Source organism: Tachyglossus aculeatus, chromosome 13 (assembly GCF_015852505.1).
Source record: "Tachyglossus aculeatus isolate mTacAcu1 chromosome 13, mTacAcu1.pri, whole genome shotgun sequence".
Taxonomy (NCBI): Eukaryota; Metazoa; Chordata; class Mammalia; order Monotremata; family Tachyglossidae; genus Tachyglossus; species Tachyglossus aculeatus.
In genome coordinates, this window is record NC_052078.1 from 25141116 (window position 1) to 25155887 (window position 14772).

General features: G+C 45.6%; 1 non-coding gene across 1 annotated transcript; it reads left to right on the forward strand.

Annotated features, from left to right (window-relative positions):
- The first annotated feature begins 1391 nt into the window (after nucleotides 1-1391).
- LOC119936445 lies at nucleotides 1392-1529 on the forward strand. The gene has a single exon (XR_005453771.1). It is a non-coding gene; the product is annotated as a small nucleolar RNA SNORA7 (small nucleolar RNA).
- The last annotated feature ends 13243 nt before the right edge of the window (nucleotides 1530-14772 follow it).

The window sequence follows — 14772 nt, forward strand, 5'->3', positions numbered from 1 at the left end:
CCCTTCTGTTCTCCATCTACACCCACGCCTTTGGAAAACTCATTTTGCTCCCATGTCTTCAGTAGCCATGGCAGAGGATTCCCCAATTCCATCTCCAGCCCTGACCTCTCCCCTTCTCTGGAATCTCACGATTCCTCTTGCCTTCAGGATATCTCTATCTGGATGTCCCACTGACGCCTGAAACTAAACATGTCCAAAACTAAACTCCTTATCTTCCCGCCTGTCCTCCCCATCTCTTTCCCATGACTATTAGACAGTACCAGTATCATCACTATCTCACAAGCCCCTAACCTTGGCATTGTACTTGATTCTTCTCCTCATTCCACCTACGTATTCGATCTGTTACCAAATTCTGCCAGTTCTACCTCCACAGCATCGCTAAATTCTGCCCTTCCCTGTCCATCCAAACTGCTATGAAGCGCTTAATACAGTGCTTTGCACACAGTAAGCACTCAATAGCTATGATTGAATGAATGAATAAATGAATGCTAATGTGCGGATCCAAGCACTTATTCTAACCCCCCTTGACTGTTGTGTCTTCCTCCTCACTGACCTCCCGCCCTCCTGTCTATCCGTACTCCAATCCATACTTCACTCTGCTGCACAGATCATTTTTCTAAAAAAAGTTCAGTCTCTCCACTCCTCAAGAATCTTCAGCGGTTGCCCATTCATTCATTCAATCGTATTTATTGAGCGCTTACTGTTCATCCACCTAAGCATCAAACAGAAACTACTTACCAACAGCTTTAAAGCACGCAATCAGCTCACCCCCATCCTAACTCACCCATACTTCAGCCCAGCCCTAACCCTGTTCATCTAGGCCAGCTTATTCAATGTGCCCCAATCTTATCTATCTTGCCACCAACCCCTTTCCCACATCCTCCCCCTATCCCGGAACTCCCTCCCCCTTACACTCTCCCCACCTTCAAAGCATTATTATGGTTACATCTCCTCCAAGGGGCCTTTCCCAATTAAGTCCTATTTTCCCCTGCTTACTCTCCCTTCTGCATTGTCTATGCACTTGGATCTGTGACCTTTGGACATTTGATATTTGCCACACTCTCAACGCCAGAGCACTTATGTAAATATCTTTGTTATATGTTATAAATTATGTATATTAATGTTTGTCTCCCCTTTTAGATTGTAAGCTCTTAGTGGACAGGGAACATGTCTGCTAACTGATGTATTGTACTCTCCCAAGTGCTTAGTACAGTGCTCTGCACCTAGTAATTGCTCAGTCAAACAATGGTATTTATTGAGTGCTTACTGTGTGCAGAGCACTGTACTAAGTGCTTGGGAGAGTACAACATAACAGCAGACATGTTCCCTGTCCACAGTGACAATAAAAATAATAATAATAATGATAATTATTAAGTGCTTACTATGTGTCAAAACTCTCAGGATGGCACCTGGAGAGTTTCCACTACTCTGCCAGTCTCGACTGTGGGAGGGAGAGTCAAGCAGAGGCAAACCCATTCCATTCCTAGCTTGGGCAGTGACTAGCAAGCGGAAGGCAATCTGCTACAAGTCAAAATTCACCTGTGCTGAGCAGCAGCGTGGGAGAGGTCGAGGGCGGAGACTCAAGTTTACTGCGTGGAAGAAGGCGATGGCAAACTACTTCCATATTTTTTCCAAGAAAACTCAATGGATACACTACCAGAATGACTGCAGATGGAGGTGAGGCATTCTGGGGGAGATGCGTCCATTGAGTGACGCATCTTGTATTTATTCATTAAATAAACACAATTGAATGAATGAGTGACTGTTGGTCGGAGACGATTCGATGGCATAAGACAAGCACTGTTCTAAGCACTAGGGTAGACAAGCTAATCAGATTGGCCACAGCCCCTGCCCCACATGGGATTCACAGACCTAATCCCCATTTTACAGATAAGGTAATTGAGGCACAGAGAAGTTATGTGACTTGCCCAAGATCACACAGCAGTTTGGAACCCAGCTCCTCCTGACACACAGTCCTATGCTCTATCCACTGGGTCATGCGGTCTAAAGCTCAATAAATACTACTGATTGTTTGGGAGAGTACAATATAACTGAGTTGGTAGACATATTCCCTGCATCAGCGGTACTTTTAAATGCTTTGGTCTGTCTCTTACCCATAAAAGGCAGCCTGCCACTCCAGGAAGAGTCAGATTTTACTCTAATCATCCTCTGTTTAGAGGAGGAAGAGGGAGGAGAGCGGGAAATAGAAGGAGAAAGGAAATGAGAAAGAATCTTAGAGAGAGCGAGAGAGAGAGAGGAGAGGGAGAGAGAGCGAGAGAGAGAGAGAGAGAGAGAGAGAGAAAGAGTGGGACAGAAACCAGTGCAGAATAGAGGAGAGAGAGAGAGAGAGAGAGAGAGAGGCCTCCAAGTCTGGACAAACCAAAGAAGAGGGAACCCAATAACCAGAGGGAGGCCAAGAATTAGTGGACTCAGAGAATGATGTAGGTGCTTTGCCCCAAGTCTTTTGTTCCGGCCCCCACAGCGCTCCAGGAGCTCTGGGGGTAAATCCAGATTCCGGCTCCGATGTCTGAAACCACCAAATGTTTCCTCCTTGAAACGCTATCAGACTTTGCTTTTGCTGACACATCATCAACCTGGTTCTCCCGTCTCTCTGACCACTCTTCAGATTTGTTTGCCATTTTCTCTTCTGTTGCTCATCCCCTGTGAGTTTTACAAGGGTTTGTGCTGGCCCCCTCCGTTTCTCCCTCTACACTCACTCTCCCAGAGATCTTATCTGCTGACATACCTTCAGATACTAGCCCTGCACCCAACTTCTCATCTAATTTGCAATCCTACATCTCCAAATATAACTAAAGCTAGAATCATTGATACCATCATGAGTTATTCTAAGGAGATCCTGTGATATAGCGGGGTGTTCGAAGACCTGTATTCTATCTCCTGATTTGCCACTGGCTTGCTGCGCAACCTGGTATATGTCACTTAACCACTTTTTTATGGTATTTATTAAGCGCTTACTATGTGCAAAACACTGTTCTAAGCGCTGGGGAGGTTACAAGGTGATCAGGTTGTCCCACAGGGGGCTCACAGTCTTAATCCCCATTTTACAGATGAGGTAACTGAGGCACAGAGAAGCTAAGTGACTCACCCAAAGTCACACAGCTGACAAGTGGCAGAGCCGGGATTTGAACCCATGACCTCTGATTCCAAAACCCATGCTCTTTCCACTGAGCCATGCTGCTTCTTATTGCCTCCGTAATCCCTGTCTCCCTACTTCACAGGGCTGTCATGAAGTTCACATGGGAAAAAGCAAAAATACTTTGGAAAAATGAAAATGGGCTTTAAATTCCAGAGTTTATCAATAATAATAATTAATAATGATATTCATTAAGCACTTACTACGTGTCAAACACTTTACTAAGTGCTAGGGTAGATACAAGATAATCAGATCGGACAAAACCCCCATTCCATGTGGAGCTCACAGTCTAAGGAGGAGGGAAACAGGCGTCTAATCCCCATCTGACAGATAAGGAAAGTGAGGCACAGAAAAGTTAAGTGACTTGCCCAAGGTCACACATCAGGAAAGTGGCAGAGCTTGGATTAAAGCCCAGGTCCTATGATTCCCAAGCCTATTCTCTTTCCACTTGGCCAACAGATTTTCTATGTTATTGCAATTCTCTGTTGTGTGTAGTAAGGTGTGGATTTCCTACCCCTCATTTTCCAGAATGCAAGAACTCCAGGAGTTGAATGAGAATGTAGATCTTAACTTTGATTCTGTAGGCCGAGGAAGCAGGAGAAGGATCTGGGGGGTGGGGGGGAGAGGGGAGGAATCTCTGAAAAAGGGGACTTGACGGAGGGCAGAATTTCTGCTACCCTAAACTCCATTTTTTTCTTCTCAAGAAATAAGCTTGACCACATAGGGCGGTTCCCTAGGTAACTGAATCATACAGAACTTCAAACAGACTAACCGGAAAAAGGAAGTCACAAAACTCAGCATTTCCCCTTTCTTCGATTATTTTTTGACTTGCTTAAAACAGTGCCTGAACTGGCTGTCATTGAAACAGGAAAGGAGCGCAAAATCCAGATTTTCTCTGGGTAAAGGAATAATAATAATGATAATAATTATGGTATTTGTTAAGCGCTTACTATGTGCCAAGCACTGTTCCAAATGCTGGAGTAGATACAAGGTTATCAGGTTGTCCCATGTGGGGCTCACAATTGAAATTCCCAACTTGCAGATGAGATAGCTGAGGCCCAGGGAAGTTAAGTGACTTGCCCAAAGTCACACAGCTGACAAGAGGCAGAGCAGGGATTAGATCCCACAACCTCTGACTCCCAAGCCAGGGCTCTTTCGGCTGAGCCCCGCTGCTTCTCAAAAACATACCACTTGCCCAAACTACAGGTCAGTTGGGGAGCGGGTCACTCCCTCAGGGCTTGTATAAGTGTCTTCCTCCATGTAATCAAGGAGTGAATGTCTGTCAGCCTCCCAGAATACACCCATCAACCTCAGAGACCACAAAAACCCCGGAGTCATGCTGTCAGGGGCTGTGTCCTTATGGACACAATATACCTAATTCAGGAAAGGGATTTTCTAGGGCAAAATTACTTTTTGGGTTCAAATCATCATGGAGGGAACATTGCATTCTATACAGCACCACCGTAACAGGGTCTCTTCTCTAGTTCACAGTTCACTCTGCTGCCCAAATCATTTTTCTATGAAACTGTTCGGTCCATATTTCCCCAGTTCTCAAGAACCTCCAATGGTTGCCTATGAACTTCTGCAACAAACAGAAACTCTTTACCATTGATTTTAAAACACTCAATCACCTTTCCCCCTCCTATCTTACCTAGCTGATTTCCTACAACCCAGGTAGTCCCTTTGGATCTCCTAACACCAACCTATTGATATCATCTTTCTGGACACCGATCTCTCGTGTCCAGATTAAAATCACATCTCCTCCAAGAGGCCTTCCTGACTAAGCCCTCATTTTCCCTACTCCCTTCTCTCTTCTGCAATACCCTTGCATTTGGATTAGTACCCTTTAAGCACTGGATACTCACCCACCCTCAGCCCCACAGCACTCATGTATATATCGATAATCTATTTTAATGCCTGTCTGCCCTTCTAGACTCTAAGCTCTTAATGGGCAGGGAATACTCCTCCCTCTAGACTGTAAGTTCCTTGTGGGCAGGGAACGTAAGTACCAACTTCTGTATATTGTACTCTCCCAAGCGCTTAGTACAGTGCTCTGCACAAAGTAAGCGCTCACCAAATATGATTGATTGATTGACTGGCAGATAAGGCAAGCTGCCCATTGCTCAAGTTGCCCAATGCTAAAGAGGACTTTGTTTTTCAGCCTTCCCTTTCTCCCTACCCCTGCTGCTGCAGCCATGGTTAGCTAGCAGTGGGATGGCTAGGTGCCAATTGAGAAATTCAAGAGGAAGGAATCATACAGGAAAACTTTTTGGTCCACTCTCAACAGGCATGCATCAGCTTTCCTTAACTTAAGTATTATAATACAATACAATATATAATAACACAATACAATATGTAATGCAATAATTATAATACATAGTAGAAGCAGCAAGTCCCCTCTTCCAGTTGACTGGTGAAATGAATCACATCAAGTGGATCCAACCCAATTTACTTGTATCTTTCCCAGTGCTTACTCAGTGCCTGGCACATAGTAAATGCTTAACAATTACCACAATCATTATTATTATTATCACAATCAGAAGGGAAGCATGGATTAGTGGAAAGAGCAGGGGCTTGGGAGTCAGAGGTCATGGGTTCTAATCCCAGCTCTGCCACTTGTCGGTTGTGTGACTTTGGGCAAGTCACTTCACTTCTCTGTGCCTCAGTTACCTCATCTGTAAAATGGGAATTAAGATTGTGAGCCCCATGTGGGACAACCTGATAACCTTGAATCTATCCCAGGGCTTAGAAGAGTGCTTGGCACTTAGTAAGTGCTTTAATACCATCATCATTATCATTATAATTATTATTGTTATTTGGGTTAAGAACCGGATTGGCACTAGTTTGGAGAAGTCTCAGTCCACAGCTCCCTGAAATTTCCTTCCTAACCTTACATTGTAAGTTCATTATGGGCAGAGAACGCTTCTGCTAATTCTGTTGTATTGTAGTCCCCCAAGTGCTTAGTAGAGAGGTCTGCACATAGTAAGCTCTCAATAAATGCCATTGATTCATTGATTGATAACTGGAACATATGGTACTCAGCTCAAATCCTAGAAAACAGACCTCAATCCTGAAGATTAAGACTTTAATGTCCTCATTTTCCATCACAATTAAGTCACAGAGGTTTAAAATGGGAGTTCTTGGAGGCCGTTCAGTATAGAAGCATTTGAATTTTCTTAAATATAGAAATACAAAGAAAAGATGAATCACTTGTCAGGTCCTGAAATCCAAAGCAAAAAAGAACAGGCCCTAAAAAGATAATAAATTATTTCTAAAAGTATATAAATCAAATTGATGTTATTTCACCTATTTCAATTTGATTTACACGTTTTTAGAAACAATGATATCAATTGATTCATTTTTCCCAAGATCCCTGTCAGAAATAACATTATTACTCCTTAAAGATAAGAAACTAAGGCTCAGAAAAGTTAAGTGATTTGCCCAAGTTCACACAGCAGACCAGAATAAGTCCCTTAGATAAATAGATTGTAGTTGGGGTTTTTTTCAAATAGTATCTGTTAAGCTCTTCGTATGTGCCACACACTGTACTAAGCATTGGAATATATATTAACGCCCCTGCCCCTCCTTAGTCCTTCCCCTTCCGACCTTCTCTTCAACTCTCCCATCCTTTCCAGCAGTATCTCTAGAGGAGATCTCCTGCCTCCTCTCAAAAGCTCATCTGCTCATCGCTAATCTCACCCATTTTTTCACACATTATCAAAACTCTCACCCCCTCCCTTCTTCCCTCCCTAACAGCCATCTTCAACTCTTTGCTCTCCAATGGCTTTTTCCACACTGCTTTCAAACATGCCAATGTCTTCCCTATCTTAAAAAAAAAATCCCTCCCTTGACCCCATGGCTCCTACTATTCTTCTCCAAACTCCTTGAATGACTTGTCTACACCTACTGTCTCAAATTCTTCTCCTCCGATTCTCTCCTCCCGTCTGGCTTCTGTTCCCTTCACTCCACCAAAATCGCCCTCTCAAAGGTCACCAATGTTCTCCTTCTTCACAAATCTAACAGCCACTACTCCATCCTAATCCTCCTCGACCTCTCAGCTGCCTTCAACACTGTTAACCACTGCTTGCTTCACTGATTCTGTCCTCTCCTGGTTCTTCTCTCTCTGGACATTCATTCTCCATCTCCTGTATGGGCTCTTCCTCTTCCTGCCACCTCCTAACTGTGGGTGTCCCTCAAGGATCAGTTCTGGGTCCCCTTCTATTCACCGACTACATCCACTCTCTTGGAGAACTCATTCGCTCCCTCTACGCAGATGATACCTAAATCTACATCTCCAGCCCCGATCTTTTTCCCTCTCTGCAGTCTCACATTTTCTCCCACCTTCGAGACATCTCTATTCAAGACAGGCAAGTGGCAGAACCCAAATCCTCTGAGCCCCAGGCCTGTGTTCTTCTCACTAAGCCATGCTGCTCCTCTATTACTACTACTAAGGATAATAATAATAATACCAACTCCTTTGAGCAGGGTTCCCGACATTGCCTCAATTACTTCCTTGGTGGGGGCATTCAAAGTTGGCCATCCTCAACTCTGGAGGTCCAGGCAGAGCGTTGGCAATCAGAATCAGGGTGGAGAGGGAAGGCAAGTTCACTAGCACCCTGGGAACATGCAAGCACCTGAGTCAATCAGGGTCAGCTGAATGTTGTCTGCCTGGCTGCGGGGATAAACTAGATGAGGTACAATAAATCTTTTACCACCCCTCCACTTGTCAGATAGAGAAGGAGGCTCCAAGCACCTGGTTCTCCAGCCTGGGTGAGATCCTCTCAGGGTCCTTCTTCCTGTACTATGGGTGTTGTGGTTTAGTCCTAGAAACTGTGGTTTCATCATCTGCTCCTTCAGAAATATTCGACCCATCTGCCCCACTGAGCGAAGCAGGGCTTCTCTTGACTACTGGTTCAAACAGAAAGACTGTTACCCATGTTGCCTCTATCTCCATAGCAAAGAAATCTGGTCCCCAAAAAGGGCCTGGCTTTGCCTTTTCAGAGGGAGGATGGAGTGTGGCTGGAAGATAAGGACAGGGCCACAAAAGCTCTTAGCAGCTATGAGATAAAGAGGGTTTTGAACCACTGACTTGCTGAAAACAAAGGAGTGGAAATTCAGAACACATTCTAGCCCTGGGACCTTTAAACAACCAAGAGAAGAGACCTAGCTTGCATATGAGCATTTGGGCAAAGAATTCCATTTTAAGTAAATAAATAATGGTGGTTAGGAAGGGAGGTGAGGCCTCTTCCTGCTCAGGCTAGAAGGGGCCCACTTGGGACAGAGCAGACAAAGCAGAGATACACTTGGGAAGCTGCAAAACATTGGAACATGTCAACATTGAAGGTTTAATGCAGCCCTTTAACTGAGAACATGTTTTCTGCTGGATTTGTTCTTTCCAAGACAAAGAATTCTTTCAAGGGCTACTAAGGGGTAAACTGAACTGACTGGCTAATATCCAGGAACTTCTGTGGGCTTGAGGAGACCTAGTGAGTATGGAGTATGAGTGCCCCCCAGGAGAAGATGGGAGGCGGGGGTTCCTGGCAGAGCTGATTCTTCCTTTGACTGCTCTAAATTTGGAGCAAGATAAGGTTGTCAGAGCAGAAATGTGGGCTTTTAATCTTCCTGGCGGTTGAGAGAAATGAGCTTCTGAGGCTGCTCAGAATCCTTTCTGCATCACAGGCATTTTTTATGATATTTGCTGTGTGTTTATGTGCTAAGCACTGGTGTAGACACAAACTAATTAGGTTGGACACAGTCCGTGTCCCACGTGGGGCTCACAGTCTCCACCCACAATTTACAGATGAGGGAACTAGAAGCACAGATAAGTATAGTGACTTGCCCAAGGTCACAAGTAGGCAAGTGATAGGGCCAGAATTGGAACCCGTGTCCTTTTAACTTCCAGGCTTGTGCTAATGATGGCATTTATTAAGCACTTACTATGTGCAAAGCACTGTTCTAAGCACTGGGGGGGTTTACAAAGTAATCAGGTTGTCCCATGGGGGGCTCACACTCTTAATCCCCATTTTACAGATGAGGGAACTGAGGCACAGAGAAGTTAAGTGACTTGCCCAAAGTCACACAGCTGACAATTGGCAGAGCTGGGGTTTGAACCCATGACCTCTGACTCCCAAGCTTGTGTTCTTACCACTGAGCCATGCTGCTTCTCTATGGAACCTCAGCTCAGGCACACAAAAGAGAGGCTCACCCCCCATGCCTTGGCACCCTGGGGGTGGAGCTAATGTTTGGGTCCCCACAGCTTTGGGAGCAGGATGGGTAGACAGCCCTGATGCTTGGGGCTGGAAAGGGATCAGAAGTGGAACCAAGATTGTAGCTGTGCACCTTGACCACGACTCTCATCCAGCTAGACACAAACCTGCTCCATCTCCAAGACCCATGGAGTTCTCATTGTCCCCAACATCTCTTCCAGTTCCAGGAGACAGCCCAGCAGTCGGGTGAGGGGTCAGTTCAGACACACTGATCACTTGGAAAGCAAGCTCTGTCTGTCTGTCCTGAGCTAATGGCTTTTGGTGAAAGGGAAGTTGTTGCCACGCCCCACCTGAATGGAAATGGGCTATGCTGTTTGGGATGGTTTAGAAGAAAGGCACCCAGGACAGAACACATTATCAGGATGAGCCACTTAGTACTTCTGCCCTCAGCACAACACTGCTGCTCTACTCTCTTTCAGCTGTGTCCAAATACAGAAGCGTAGCTTTGAGAGCGGCCTGGGGAGGGGCACAAAGTAGCAGCAGCTGCTGCCTGGCCAGTGATGCTATGCTCCAAGCAGGCGTCGTTGGCTCCCAGGGGAGAATCAGGGCCGGAAGGGGAGGTGCTCTTCCCCACGGGATTCCAGGGATCGGGACTAGGGTCCAACCCTTGCGAGGTGGGGGGAGAGTAGGGAACGGGTGGGTATGGAATGGTGGCTGGCCTCCAAAGCTGGGGCTGCACCGATTTTCCATTTTATTATTTTTCAAAGCAACTCGAGCTTTTTGGGACATTTTTTTTTCTTCAAAATTTTCCTCTCACTGACTACTTGAAAACTTTCTGGGGAACTGCGAACCACCTTCAGAGAACAGGGGTTCTACTGTTACATCTTCTCTGAGCCTGGTGGAATCGGCCAGACAATAAATGGTATTTCTTAGTGCTTACTTTGTGCAGAGCACTGTTCTAAGCACTTAAGAAAGTACAATACAACAGAGCTGGTATATGCATTCCCTGCCTGCAATGAGCTTACGGTTTAGAAAAATGCTCAAAATGGACTTTGGGTAGTTTTCCAAGGGGCTGGTTTTTGTTAAGACTTCAGGACCTGGGCTACTCAGAGAATCAGGTTGCCACTCAGACATTTATTGTCCTTGGACTGTAGGTTTCATGTTGTTTGTGGCATTTCAGAGTTTTAATCCACCCCAGTGGTCCTTTCCATGGCCCCTTGAGGTAACCAATGGGTCCAGGACACAGGCCCCAGTGAAATTTCTGCTCCACATCCACCCCACCCCAGTCACCACTAGAGAGGCGTCCAGAGCTTCTAGACCAATCCAGTATGGCATCAGAGGATCACAAGGTATCTTCCTCATGGGCGGGATGGCTCCTATCAGTGTCCAGCCATCACCCCTTTCCCTGGCTTTGCTTGTAGGCCTTCTAGAGAGAACTTGTGACTCTGATGCATCCCACAACCCAGGCCAGAGAGGTGATGAACCCCCCTCGCCAATGTCCCAGCTATGCCATCCACAGCTCAATACCCCCTGCTTCTTGCTGGGGCCCCACAGAAGTGAATTCCCTTGGCTGCCTGGATCACAAGCAGGGTATGTGGACTGACGGCATGACTCACTGCTTTTTTCAAGCTTTGCCAAACCTAGATTGAAAGCAGAAGAGGCCCTAGCCAGAAAGTGGAGAGAAAGGGGTGCAGAGTAGCTAGCAATGAGGCTTGGGCAGAGCAATCAATCAATCAATCAATCAATCAATCGTATTTATTGAGCGCTTACTATGTGCAGAGCACTGTACTAAGCGCTTGGGAAGTACAAATTGGCATCACATAGAGACAGTCCCTACCCAACAGTGGGCTCACAGTCTAAAAGGGGGAGACAGAGAACTGAACCAAACATACCAACAAAATAAAATAAGTAGGATAGAAATGTACAAGTAAAATAAATAAATAAATAAATAAATAGAGTAATAAATATGTACAACCATATATACATATATACAGAGCAATGAAAGGGCTGCATGCCTGAGATGAGTATGGCATGCAAGCTCTCACTGGGTTTGCTCTGCTTGTGATTAGAACTAAATCTGTCAGCCCAAAACCAGGTCTTCATGGAGGAGGAGAGGGTTTGATTTTCTTTTCCAGGGTTCATTCTCTAGCACATACCAAGCTGTTGCCCTCAATTGGTGGTATTTATTGAGCACTTACTCTGTGTGGAACATTGTACTAAGCCCTTGGGAGAGTACAAGCAGTAGATGACTTGATCCCTCCCTCAAAGAATTTACAGTTTGGCCACCTGTTATCTTCACTTCAATGGCGGATTGAAATGGAAACCATTTCTCCTTTTCCTTCTGCTCTTCCTGAGAAAGGAGGAAGCCTAAAGCAGTGAAAGCAGTCAGAGAGGTATTCTCCATTCTCCTATTCCAACTCATGGAAAAAGACACCCTCTGAAGCATTCGGCAGTAGAGCCTCTCATTCCATTTCTATTTCCTGTTGTGCTTCCTATTTCCTGATAATGCTCATTTGGAGAGGGTACAGGGCTGGGGACTCAGAGAACCAGTCCCTTCCCTGTAGAAACGCAGGCCACTTGAAGTAAACCGGAGAGGGCAAACAATGGAAAAGTGAGGCAGAGTATGTCAGCTGGGTGAAACAGGCTAGCAAAGCTCAGAAATTGTTCCAATATTCCCAATCTCAGGCAGCTCAAGGGGCCTGGGGATGGAGCAGCTCTTCACTTTCATGGCTTAGTGGAAAGAGCACAGAGATTCTGGGTTCTAATCCCAGCTCTGACAATGGCTTATTGTGTGACACTGGGCAAGTCACTTTACTTCTCTGTGCCTCAGTCTCCTCAACTGCAAACTAGGGATTAAATCCTCCTTCCTTCTACTTAGACTATGCGGCCCATGTGGGACAGTGACTATGTTCAACTTGATAAACTACTCCAGCGCTTAGAAGTGGTATGCACATAGTAAGCCTTTGCACTTGGATTTGCACACTTTATTCACCCCTCCCATAGCACTTACGTACATATTCATAAATCATTTATTAAAATTAATGCCTGTCTCCCTCTCTAGACTGTATGTTTGTAGTGGACAGGGAATATGTCTACCAACTCTGTTATATTGTACTCTTCCAAGAGCTTCATACAATGCTCTGCACAAAGTGCTCAATAAATACAATTAAGTGCTTAACAAATACCATAAAAAACCTTAAAGTACAGTTGTTTTTTGCTAAAATACTCTGCCTTTTATGGGCCTTGTTTCAGCCCACCTTCAGCACTGTGCAGGGGGTTAGAACCCCACTCACACCCCTTGGGGTATGTTTCCGTCATGCTGAGCGGGGTCTCTGAGCCTGGCCAGTCAGTAGCCGCTAAAATAAAAAAAGAGCTGAGATGAAGTTGGAGGCCTGCAAAGGCCCAGATTTGGAAATGATTGTCCTGTTGTCTGGTGATGAGTCACCAAACTACTTCCTTAGTGATAAAAAAAAATTGCCCAAGTTGTATAGATATTTCCACTGCAAACACTAAATGGGCAAAGGGGTGGTTTCCTAAAGCCACTAGTCATTTCCTTTTCTTCATTACTAAATGCTCTTCCTGACTGCATGTGTCTCCTGTAGTAACCTGGCAACTGAACACATGGCAATTTATGAAAACGTTTTCTCGTCTTTATCCCTTTTATGTCGCACTGGAGTGATCAATTTCAGATTTCTGTTGCTCTAAGAATGTTACCAAAACTTATGATCTCACTGAAGTAATTCAGCCTATTAAGTTTTATTTCAATCAGTTGTATTTATTGAGCGCTTACTGTGTGCATTATGAAAAAGATACTAAATGCTGCCATTTGGCAGAGCAACTCCAGCTGGGAAAATCCTGATGGTCTTTTTGGTAGGGTGGCAGTGGCTTCAGGGATGTAGAACAGCCCAGGCTGTGGCGTGGGAGCCAGCGGACTTGGCTCCGGGAGTTAGTCCAGCCATTTGCGTGGCTCGGTGGAAAGAGCCCGGGCTTTGGAGTCAGAGGTCATGGGTTCAAATCCCGGCTCCACCAATTGTCAGCTGTGTAACTTTGGGCAAGTCACTTCACTTCTCTGGGCCTCAGTTAACTCATCTGTAAAATGGGGATTGACTGTGAGCCTCACGTGGGACAACCTGATCACCTTGTATCACCCCAGTGCTTAGAACAGTGCTTTGCACATAGTGAGCACTTAACAAATACCATTATTAGTATTATTATTATAGAGAAGCAGCATGGCTCAGTGGAAAGAGCAGGGGCTTTGGAGTCAGGGGTCATGGGTTCGAATCCCAGCTCTGCCAATTGTCAGCTGTGTGACTTTGGGCAAGTCACTTACTTCTCTGTGCCTCAGTTCCCTCATCTCTAAAATAGGGATTAAGACTGTGAGCCCCATGTGGGACAACCTGATCACCTTGTAACCTCCCCAGAGCTTAGAACACTGCTCTGCACATAGTAAGTGCCTAATAAATGCCATCATTATTATTATTTGCCCTCCCCCATCCTCAGTTTGTCATCCACAGTGGGGTCGGCGTTCCCATGTTCCAGCAATGTGAGTGCCCCCGAGTCTGTCACTCCTAGTGGTGAGCGAGCCCTCAGGAAGCTTTCTGATGGCTGTGCACCGAAAAGACACACCACGGTGGAATACATTGCTCCATTCTGACAAAACGGTCACCAGCACACGGACTTCTGCAGATCCCCAGGCCACGATCTCCAATCCGCACTGTGTAGTCAAAGCCAACGCTCCTGGCCATGAAGCTCCTCTACACCCTATCTGCATCAGAAGATTGGCGGATGACTATCCGCGCTATCGTCAGGTCTGTCTCTTCCATCTACATCAGTTTCAGGTTGGGGAACCTCTCTGCAGGAACTAATCAGAGGACACAGCTCATGGGCATGCTGTAATTTAGCCCCTTCATCTGGGTGGAGGACAATCAGATAAGGTTGCCCAAAGAAACCTAAACCCATCAAATGTAGCTTCAGCAACATGCGCCTGTATCATGTACTCAATCCTCCCCACGTGGGCAGGTGTAGATGGGGTGAAAAGTGGTGCACAGTGGAAGAGTGTACCCAGCAGCAGGGTCCCTCCTAAGTGGCTCTGGAGTCTCCATCAAGAAAAGATTCAAGTCTGGGTTTAGACATGAGCCTGCAAGACTTGAGGAATAGGCTAGGGCTTAAGAAAGGGTTAAGACAATGTTGGCTTCTTTATTTCTTCAACAACTGAGACTGAGAGGGAAGAGGCGGGAAGGTGATAGTCTGGTAAGTGGCGTCAGTGGGAGGAACAGTAATGATAATAATAATAATAATAATAATAATGGTATTTGTTAAGCGCTTACTATGTGCAAAGCACTGTTCTAAGCCACAGGATGCTGTCTGGAAAGCCCACTCACCCAAAGAGCTAAATACCTTTAGGTTGTCCTC